The sequence below is a fragment of the Carcharodon carcharias genome (assembly GCF_017639515.1).
Source record: "Carcharodon carcharias isolate sCarCar2 chromosome 27 unlocalized genomic scaffold, sCarCar2.pri SUPER_27_unloc_1, whole genome shotgun sequence".
Lineage (NCBI taxonomy): Eukaryota > Metazoa > Chordata > Chondrichthyes > Lamniformes > Lamnidae > Carcharodon > Carcharodon carcharias.
In genome coordinates, this window is record NW_024470624.1 from 7420681 (window position 1) to 7432973 (window position 12293).

A 12293-nucleotide genomic window follows, 5' to 3' on the forward strand; every position below is an offset into this window, starting at 1 on the left:
AACAGAGAATAGCAGCCCCTGTGTATATAACAGAGAATAGCAGCCCCTGTGTATATAACAGAGAATAGCAGCCCCTGTGTATATAACAGAGAATAGCAGCCCCTGTGTATATAACAGAGAATAGCAGCCCCTGTGTATATAACAGAGAATAGCAGCCCCTGTGTATATAACAGAGAATAGCAGCCCCTGTGTATATAACAGAGAATAGCAGCCCCTGTGTATATAACAGAGAATAGCAGCCCCTGTGTATATAACAGAGAATAGCAGCCCCTGTGTATATAACAGAGAATAGCAGCCCCTGTGTATATACAGAGAATAGCAGCCCCTGTGTATATAACAGAGAATAGCAGCCCCTGTGTATATAACAGAGAATAGCAGCCCCTGTGTATATAACAGAGAATAGCAGCCCCTGTGTATATAACAGAGAATAGCAGCCCCTGTGTATATAACAGAGAATAGCAGCCCCTGTGTATATAACAGAGAATAGCAGCCCCTGTGTATATAACAGAGAATAGCAGCCCCTGTGTATATAACAGAGAATAGCAGCCCCTGTGTATATAACAGAGAATAGCAGCCCCTGTGTATATAACAGAGAATAGCAGCCCCTGTGTATATAACAGAGAATAGCAGCCCCTGTGTATATAACAGAGAATAGCAGCCCCTGTGTATATAACAGAGAATAGCAGCCCCTGTGTATATAACAGAGAATAGCAGCCCCTGTGTATATAACAGAGAATAGCAGCCCCTGTGTATATAACAGAGAATAGCAGCCCCTGTGTATATAACAGAGAATAGCAGCCCCTGTGTATATAACAGAGAATAGCAGCCCCTGTGTATATAACAGAGAATAGCAGCCCCTGTGTATATAACAGAGAATAGCAGCCCCTGTGTATATAACAGAGAATAGCAGCCCCTGTGTATATAACAGAGAATAGCAGCCCCTGTGTATATAACAGAGAATAGCAGCCCCTGTGTATATAACAGAGAATAGCAGCCCCTGTGTATATAACAGAGAATAGCAGCCCCTGTGTATATAACAGAGAATAGCAGCCCCTGTGTATATAACAGAGAATAGCAGCCCCTGTGTATATAACAGAGAATAGCAGCCCCTGTGTATATAACAGAGAATAGCAGCCCCTGTGTATATAACAGAGAATAGCAGCCCCTGTGTATATAACAGAGAATAGCAGCCCCTGTGTATATAACAGAGAATAGCAGCCCCTGTGTATATAATAGAGAATAGCAGCCCCTGTGTATATAACAGAGAATAGCAGCCCCTGTGTATATTACAGAGAATAGCAGCCCCTGTGTATATAACAGAGAATAGCAGCCCCTGTGTATATTACAGAGAATAGCAGCCCCTGTGTATATAACAGAGAATAGCAGCCCCTGTGTATATAATAGAGAATAGCAGCCCCTGTGTATATAACAGAGAATAGCAGCCCCTGTGTATATAACAGAGAATAGCAGCCCCTGTGTATATAACAGAGAATAGCAGCCCCTATGTATATAACAGAGAATAGCAGCCCCTGTGTATATAACAGAGAATAGCAGCCCCTGTGTATATAACAGAGAATAGCAGCCCCTGTGTATATAACAGAGAATAGCAGCCCCTGTGTATATAATAGAGAATAGCAGCCCCTGTGTATATAACAGAGAATAGCAGCCCCTGTGTATATTGTAGAGAATAGCAGCCCCTGTGTATATAACAGAGAATAGCAGCCACTGTGTATGTTACAGAGAATGGCAGCCCCTGTGTGTATAACAGAGAATAGTTGCCCCTGTTTATATAACAGAGAATAGCAGCCCCTGTGTGTATTACAGAGAATAGCAGCCCCTGTGTATATAACAGAGAATAGCAGCCCCTGTGTACATAATAGAGAATAGCAGCCCCTGTGTACATAACAGAGAATAGCAGCCCCTGTGTATATTATAGAGAATAGCAGCCCCTGTGTATATAACAGAGAATAGCAGCCCCTGGGTATATTATAGAGAATAGCAGCCCCTGTGTATATAATAGAGAATAGCAGCCCCTGTGTATATAACAGAGAATAGAAGCCCCTGTGTATATAACAGAGAATAGCAGCCCCTGTGTATATAACAGATAATAGCAGCCCCTGTGTATATTACAGAGAATAGCAGCCCCTGTGTATATTACAGAGAATAGCAGCCCCTGTGTATATTTATTACAGACAATAGCAGCCCTGTGTATATAACAGAGAATAGCAGCCCCTGTGTATATTACAGACAATAGCAGCCCCTGTGTATATAACAGAGAATAGCAGCCCCTGTGTATATTACAGACAATAGCAGCCCCTGTTTATATAACAGAGAATAGCAGCCCCTGTGTATATAATAGAGAATAGCAGCCCCTGTGTATATTACAGAGAATAGCAGCCCCTGTGTATATAACAGAGATTAGCAGCCCTTGTGTATATTACAGAGAATAGCAGCCCCTGTGAATATAACAGAGAATAGCAGCCCCTGTGTATATAACAGAGAATAGCAGCCCCTGTGTATATAACAGAGAATAGCAGCCCCTGTGTATATAAAGGAGAATAGCAGCCCCTGTGTATGTAATAGAGAATAGCAGCCCCGGTGTATATTACAGAGAATAGCAGCCCCTGTGTATATAACAGAGAATAGCAGGCCCTGTGTATATAACAGAGAATAGCAGCCCCTGTGTATATAACAGAGAATAGCAGCCCCTGTGTATATTACAGAGAATAGCAGCCCCTGTGTATATTACAGAGAATAGCAGCCCCTGTGTATATAACAGAGAATAGTAGCCCCTGTGTATATAACAGAGAATAGCAGCCCCTGTGTATATTATAGAGAATAGCAGCCCCTGTGTATATAATAGAGAATAGCAGCCCCTATGTATATAACAGAGAATAGCAGCCCCTGTGTATATTACAGAGAATAGCAGCCCCTGTGTATATAACAGAGAATAGTAGCCCCTGTGTATATAATAGAGAATAGCAGCCCCTGTGTATATAACAGAGAATAGCAGCCCCTGTGTATGTAACAGAGAATAGCAGCCCCTGTGTATATAACAGAGAATAGCAGCCCCTGTGTATATAACAGAGAATAGCAGCCCCTGTGTATATTGTAGAGAATAGCAGCCCCTGTGTATATAACAGAGAATAGCAGCCACTGTGTATATAAAGGAGAATAGCAGCCCCTGTGTATGTAATAGAGAATAGCAGCCCCTGTGTATATAACAGAGAATAGCAGCCCCTGTGTATATTACAGAGAATAGCAGCCCCTGTGTATATAACAGAGAATAGCAGCCCCTGTGTATATTACAGAGAATAGCAGCCCCTGTGTATATAATAGAGAATAGCAGCCCCTGTGTATATAACAGATAATAGCAGCCCCTGTGTATATTACAGAGAATAGCAGCCCCTGTGTATATAACAGAGAATAGCAGCCCCTTTGTATATAATAGAGAATAGCAGCCCCTATGTATATAACAGAGAATAGCAGCCCCTATGTATATAACAGAGAATAGCAGCCCCTGTGTATATTACAGAGAATAGCAGCCCCTGTGTATGTAACAGAGAATAGTAGCCCCTGTGTATATAATAGAGAATAGCAGCCCCTGTGTATATAACAGAGAATAGCAGCCGCTGTGTATATTGTAGAGAATAGCAGCCCCTGTGTATATAACAGAGAATAGCAGCCACTGTGTATGTTACAGAGAATGGCAGCCCCTGTGTGTATAACAGAGAATAGTAGCCCCTGTTTATATAACAGAGAATAGCAGCCCCTGTGTGTATTACAGAGAATAGCAGCCCCTGTGTATATAACAGAGAATAGCAGCCCCTGTGTACATAATAGAGAATAGCAGCCCCTGTGTACATAACAGAGAATAGCAGCCCCTGTGTATATTATAGAGAATAGCAGCCCCTGTGTATATAACAGAGAATAGCAGCCCCTGGGTATATTATAGAGAATAGCAGCCCCTGTGTATATAATAGAGAATAGCAGCCCCTGTGTATATAACAGAGAATAGCAGCCCCTGTGTATATAACAGAGAATAGCAGCCCCTGTGTATATAACAGAGAATAGCAGCCCCTGTGTATATAACAGAGAATAGCAGCCCCTGTGTATATTACAGAGAATAGCAGCCCCTGTGTATATAACAGAGAATAGCAGCCCCTGTGTATATTACAGAGAATAGCAGCCCCTGTGTATATAACAGAGAATAGCAGCCCCTGTGTATATAACAGAGAATAGCAGCCCCTGTGTATATAACAGAGAATAGCAGCCCCTGTGTATATAACAGAGAATAGCAGCCCCTGTGTATATAATAGAGAATAGCAGCCCCTGTGTATATAACAGAGAATAGCAGCCCCTGTGTATATTACAGAGAATAGCAGCCCCTGTGTATATAACAGAGAATAGCAGCCCCTGTGTATATAACAGAGAATAGCAGCCCCTGTGTATATAACAGAGAATAGCAGCCCCTGTGTATATAACAGAGAATAGCAGCCCCTGTGTATATAATAGAGAATAGCAGCCCCTGTGTATATAACAGAGAATAGCAGCCCCTGTGTATATTACAGAGAATAGCAGCCCCTGTGTATATAACAGAGAATAGCAGCCCCTGTGTATATAACAGAGAATAGCAGCCCCTGTGTATATAACAGAGAATAGCAGCCCCTGTGTATATAACAGAGAATAGCAGCCCCTGTGTATATAATAGAGAATAGCAGCCCCTGTGTATATAACAGAGAATAGCAGCCCCTGTGTATGTTACAGAGAATAGCAGCCCCTGTGTGTATAACAGAGAATAGTAGCCCCTGTGTATATAACAGAGAATAGCAGCCCCTGTGTGTATTACAGAGAATAGCAGCCCCTGTGTATATAACAGAGAATAGCAGCCCCTGTGTACATAATAGAGAATAGCAGCCCCTGTGTACATAACAGAGAATAGCAGCCCCTGTGTATATTATAGAGAATAGCAGCCCCTGTGTATATAACAGAGAATAGCAGCCCCTGGGTATATTATAGAGAATAGCAGCCCCTGTGTATATAATAGAGAATAGCAGCCCCTGTGTATATAACAGAGAATAGCAGCCCCTGTGTATATAACAGAGAATAGCAGCCCCTGTGTATATAACAGATAATAGCAGCCCCTGTGTATATTACAGAGAATAGCAGCCCCTGTGTATATTACAGAGAATAGCAGCCCCTGTGTATATTTATTACAGACAATAGCAGCCCTGTGTATATAACAGAGAATAGCAGCCCCTGTGTATATTACAGACAATAGCAGCCCCTGTGTATATAACAGAGAATAGCAGCCCCTGTGTATATTACAGACAATAGCAGCCCCTGTTTATATAACAGAGAATAGCAGCCCCTGTGTATATAATAGAGAATAGCAGCCCCTGTGTATATTACAGAGAATAGCAGCCCCTGTGTATATAACAGAGATTAGCAGCCCTTGTGTATATTACAGAGAATAGCAGCCCCTGTGAATATAACAGAGAATAGCAGCCCCTGTGTATATAACAGAGAATAGCAGCCCCTGTGTATATAACAGAGAATAGCAGCCCCTGTGTATATAAAGGAGAATAGCAGCCCCTGTGTATGTAATAGAGAATAGCAGCCCCGGTGTATATTACAGAGAATAGCAGCCCCTGTGTATATAACAGAGAATAGCAGGCCCTGTGTATATAACAGAGAATAGCAGCCCCTGTGTATATAACAGAGAATAGCAGCCCCTGTGTATATTACAGAGAATAGCAGCCCCTGTGTATATTACAGAGAATAGCAGCCCCTGTGTATATAACAGAGAATAGTAGCCCCTGTGTATATAACAGAGAATAGCAGCCCCTGTGTATATTATAGAGAATAGCAGCCCCTGTGTATATAATAGAGAATAGCAGCCCCTATGTATATAACAGAGAATAGCAGCCCCTGTGTATATTACAGAGAATAGCAGCCCCTGTGTATATAACAGAGAATAGCAGCCCCTGTGTATATAATAGAGAATAGCAGCCCCTGTGTATATAACAGAGAATAGCAGCCCCTGTGTATATAACAGAGAATAGCAGCCCCTGTGTATATAACAGAGAATAGCAGCCCCTGTGTATATAACAGAGAATAGCAGCCCCTGTGTATATTACAGAGAATAGCAGCCCCTGTGTATATAACAGAGAATAGCAGCCCCTGTGTATATAAAGGAGAATAGCAGCCCCTGTGTATGTAATAGAGAATAGCAGCCCCTGTGTATATAACAGAGAATAGCAGCCCCTGTGTATATAACAGAGAATAGCAGCCCCTGTGTATATAACAGAGAATAGCAGCCCCTGTGTATATTACAGAGAATAGCAGCCCCTGTGTATATAACAGAGAATAGCAGCCCCTGTGTATATAACAGAGAATAGCAGCCCCTGTGTATATAACAGAGAATAGCAGCCCCTGTGTATATAACAGAGAATAGCAGCCCCTGTGTATATTACAGAGAATAGCAGCCCCTGTGTATATAACAGAGAATAGCAGCCCCTTTGTATATAATAGAGAATAGCAGCCCCTATGTATATAACAGAGAATAGCAGCCCCTATGTATATAACAGAGAATAGCAGCCCCTGTGTATATTACAGAGAATAGCAGCCCCTGTGTATGTAACAGAGAATAGTAGCCCCTGTGTATATAATAGAGAATAGCAGCCCCTGTGTATATAACAGAGAATAGCAGCCGCTGTGTATATTGTAGAGAATAGCAGCCCCTGTGTATATAACAGAGAATAGCAGCCACTGTGTATGTTACAGAGAATGGCAGCCCCTGTGTGTATAACAGAGAATAGTAGCCCCTGTTTATATAACAGAGAATAGCAGCCCCTGTGTGTATTACAGAGAATAGCAGCCCCTGTGTATATAACAGAGAATAGCAGCCCCTGTGTACATAATAGAGAATAGCAGCCCCTGTGTACATAACAGAGAATAGCAGCCCCTGTGTATATTATAGAGAATAGCAGCCCCTGTGTATATAACAGAGAATAGCAGCCCCTGTGTATATTATAGAGAATAGCAGCCCCTGTGTATATAATAGAGAATAGCAGCCCCTGTGTATATAACAGAGAATAGCAGCCCCTGTGTATATAACAGAGAATAGCAGCCCCTGTGTATATAACAGAGAATAGCAGCCCCTGTGTATATAACAGAGAATAGCAGCCCCTGTGTATATTACAGAGAATAGCAGCCCCTGTGTATATAACAGAGAATAGCAGCCCCTGTGTATATTACAGAGAATAGCAGCCCCTGTGTATATAACAGAGAATAGCAGCCCCTGTGTATATAACAGAGAATAGCAGCCCCTGTGTATATAACAGAGAATAGCAGCCCCTGTGTATATAACAGAGAATAGCAGCCCCTGTGTATATAACAGAGAATAGCAGCCCCTGTGTATATAACAGAGAATAGCAGCCCCTGTGTATATTACAGAGAATAGCAGCCCCTGTGTATATAACAGAGAATAGCAGCCCCTGTGTATATAATAGAGAATAGCAGCCCCTGTGTATATAACAGAGAATAGCAGCCCCTGTGTATATAACAGAGAATAGTAGCCCCTGTGTATATAACAGAGAATAGCAGCCCCTGTGTATATAACAGAGAATAGCAGCCCCTGTGTATATAACAGAGAATAGCAGCCCCTGTGTATATAACAGAGAATAGCAGCCCCTGTGTATATAACAGAGAATAGCAGCCCCTGTGTATATAACAGAGAATAGCAGCCCCTGTGTATATAACAGAGAATAGCAGCCCCTGTGTATATAACAGAGAATAGCAGCCCCTGTGTATATAACAGAGAATAGCAGCCCCTGTGTATATAACAGAGAATAGCAGCCCCTGTGTATATAACAGAGAATAGCAGCCCCTGTGTATATAACAGAGAATAGCAGCCCCTGTGTATATAACAGAGAATAGCAGCCCCTGTGTATATAACAGAGAATAGCAGCCCCTGTGTATATAATAGAGAATAGCAGCCCCTGTGTATATAACAGAGAATAGCAGCCCCTGTGTATATTGTAGAGAATAGCAGCCCCTGTGTATATAACAGAGAATAGCAGCCACTGTGTATGTTACAGAGAATGGCAGCCCCTGTGTGTATAACAGAGAATAGTAGCCCCTGTTTATATAACAGAGAATAGCAGCCCCTGTGTGTATTACAGAGAATAGCAGCCCCTGTGTATATAACAGAGAATAGCAGCCCCTGTGTACATAATAGAGAATAGCAGCCCCTGTGTACATAACAGAGAATAGCAGCCCCTGTGTATATTATAGAGAATAGCAGCCCCTGTGTATATAACAGAGAATAGCAGCCCCTGTGTATATTACAGAGAATAGCAGCCCCTGTGTATATAACAGAGAATAGCAGCCCCTGTGTATATAACAGAGAATAGCAGCCCCTGTGTATATAACAGAGAATAGCAGCCCCTGTGTATATAACAGAGAATAGCAGCCCCTGTGTATATTACAGAGAATAGCAGCCCCTGTGTATATAACAGAGAATAGCAGCCCCTGTGTATATAACAGAGAATAGCAGCCCCTGTGTATATAACAGAGAATAGCAGCCCCTGTGTATATAACAGAGAATAGCAGCCCCTGTGTATATAACAGAGAATAGCAGCCCCTGTGTATATAACAGAGAATAGCAGCCCCTGTGTATATTACAGAGAATAGCAGCCCCTGTGTATATAACAGAGAATAGCAGCCCCTGTGTATATAACAGAGAATAGCAGCCCCTGTGTATATAACAGAGAATAGCAGCCCCTGTGTATATAACAGAGAATAGCAGCCCCTGTGTATATAACAGAGAATAGCAGCCCCTGTGTATATAACAGAGAATAGCAGCCCCTGTGTATATAACAGAGAATAGCAGCCCCTGTGTATATAACAGAGAATAGCAGCCCCTGTGTATATAACAGAGAATAGCAGCCCCTGTGTATATTACAGAGAATAGCAGCCCCTGTGTATATAACAGAGAATAGCAGCCCCTGTGTATATAACAGAGAATAGCAGCCCCTGTGTATATAACAGAGAATAGCAGCCCCTGTGTATATAACAGAGAATAGCAGCCCCTGTGTATATAACAGAGAATAGCAGCCCCTGTGTATATAACAGAGAATAGCAGCCCCTGTGTATATAACAGAGAATAGCAGCCCCTGTGTATATAACAGAGAATAGCAGCCCCTGTGTATATAACAGAGAATAGCAGCCCCTGTGTATATAACAGAGAATAGCAGCCCCTGTGTATATAACAGAGAATAGCAGCCCCTGTGTATATAACAGAGAATAGCAGCCCCTGTGTATATAACAGAGAATAGCAGCCCCTGTGTATATTACAGAGAATAGCAGCCCCTGTGTATATAACAGAGAATAGCAGCCCCTGTGTATATAACAGAGAATAGCAGCCCCTGTGTATATAACAGAGAATAGCAGCCCCTGTGTATATAACAGAGAATAGCAGCCCCTGTGTATATAACAGAGAATAGCAGCCCCTGTGTATATAACAGAGAATAGCAGCCCCTGTGTATATAACAGAGAATAGCAGCCCCTGTGTATATAACAGAGAATAGCAGCCCCTGTGTATATAACAGAGAATAGCAGCCCCTGTGTATATAACAGAGAATAGCAGCCCCTGTGTATATAACAGAGAATAGCAGCCCCTGTGTATATAACAGAGAATAGCAGCCCCTGTGTATATAACAGAGAATAGCAGCCCCTGTGTATATAACAGAGAATAGCAGCCCCTGTGTATATAACAGAGAATAGCAGCCCCTGTGTATATAACAGAGAATAGCAGCCCCTGTGTATATAACAGAGAATAGCAGCCCCTGTGTATATAACAGAGAATAGCAGCCCCTGTGTATATAACAGAGAATAGCAGCCCCTGTGTATATAACAGAGAATAGCAGCCCCTGTGTATATAACAGAGAATAGCAGCCCCTGTGTATATAACAGAGAATAGCAGCCCCTGTGTATATAACAGAGAATAGCAGCCCCTGTGTATATAACAGAGAATAGCAGCCCCTGTGTATATAACAGAGAATAGCAGCCCCTGTGTATATAACAGAGAATAGCAGCCCCTGTGTATATAACAGAGAATAGCAGCCCCTGTGTATATAACAGAGAATAGCAGCCCCTGTGTATATAACAGAGAATAGCAGCCCCTGTGTATATAACAGAGAATAGCAGCCCCTGTGTATATAACAGAGAATAGCAGCCCCTGTGTATATAACAGAGAATAGCAGCCCCTGTGTATATAACAGAGAATAGCAGCCCCTGTGTATATAACAGAGAATAGCAGCCCCTGTGTATATAACAGAGAATAGCAGCCCCTGTGTATATAACAGAGAATAGCAGCCCCTGTGTATATAACAGAGAATAGCAGCCCCTGTGTATATAACAGAGAATAGCAGCCCCTGTGTATATAACAGAGAATAGCAGCCCCTGTGTATATAACAGAGAATAGCAGCCCCTGTGTATATAACAGAGAATAGCAGCCCCTGTGTATATAACAGAGAATAGCAGCCCCTGTGTATATAACAGAGAATAGCAGCCCCTGTGTATATAACAGAGAATAGCAGCCCCTGTGTATATAACAGAGAATAGCAGCCCCTGTGTATATAACAGAGAATAGCAGCCCCTGTGTATATAACAGAGAATAGCAGCCCCTGTGTATATTACAGAGAATAGCAGCCCCTGTGTATATAACAGAGAATAGCAGCCCCTGTGTATATTACAGAGAATAGCAGCCCCTGTGTATATAACAGAGAATAGCAGCCCCTGTGTATATAACAGAGAATAGCAGCCCCTGTGTATATTACAGAGAATAGCAGCCCCTGTGTATATAACAGAGAATAGCAGCCCCTGTGTATATAACAGAGAATAGCAGCCCCTGTGTATATAACAGAGAATAGCAGCCCCTGTGTATATAACAGAGAATAGCAGCCCCTGTGTATATAACAGAGAATAGCAGCCCCTGTGTATATAACAGAGAATAGCAGCCCCTGTGTATATAACAGAGAATAGCAGCCCCTGTGTATATAACAGAGAATAGCAGCCCCTGTGTATATTGTAGAGAATAGCAGCCCCTGTGTATATAACAGAGAATAGCAGCCACTGTGTATGTTACAGAGAATAGCAGCCCCTGTGTGTATAACAGAGAATAGTAGCCCCTGTTTATATAACAGAGAATAGCAGCCCCTGTGTGTATTACAGAGAATAGCAGCCCCTGTGTATATAACAGAGAATAGCAGCCCCTGTGTATATAATAGAGAATAGCAGCCCCTGTGTATATAACAGAGAATAGCAGCCCCTGTGTATATTATAGAGAATAGCAGCCCCTGTGTATATAACAGAGAATAGCAGCCCCTGTGTATATAACAGAGAATAGCAGCCCCTGTGTATATAACAGAGAATAGCAGCCCCTGTGTATATAACAGAGAATAGCAGCCCCTGTGTATATAACAGAGAATAGCAGCCCCTGTGTATATAACAGAGAATAGCAGCCCCTGTGTATATAACAGAGAATAGCAGCCCCTGTGTATATAACAGAGAATAGCAGCCCCTGTGTATATAACAGAGAATAGCAGCCCCTGTGTATATAACAGAGAATAGCAGCCCCTGTGTATATAACAGAGAATAGCAGCCCCTGTGTATATAACAGAGAATAGCAGCCCCTGTGTATATAACAGAGAATAGCAGCCCCTGTGTATATAACAGAGAATAGCAGCCCCTGTGTATATAACAGAGAATAGCAGCCCCTGTGTATATTACAGAGAATAGCAGCCCCTGTGTATATAACAGAGAATAGCAGCCCCTGTGTATATAACAGAGAATAGCAGCCCCTGTGTATATAACAGAGAATAGCAGCCCCTGTGTATATAACAGAGAATAGCAGCCCCTGTGTATATAACAGAGAATAGCAGCCCCTGTGTATATAACAGAGAATAGCAGCCCCTGTGTATATAACAGAGAATAGCAGCCCCTGTGTATATAACAGAGAATAGCAGCCCCTGTGTATATAACAGAGAATAGCAGCCCCTGTGTATATAACAGAGAATAGCAGCCCCTGTGTATATAACAGAGAATAGCAGCCCCTGTGTATATAACAGAGAATAGCAGCCCCTGTGTATATAACAGAGAATAGCAGCCCCTGTGTATATAACAGAGAATAGCAGCCCCTGTGTATATAACAGAGAATAGCAGCCCCTGTGTATATAACAGAGAATAGCAGCCCCTGTGTATATAACAGAGAATAGCAGCCCCTGTGT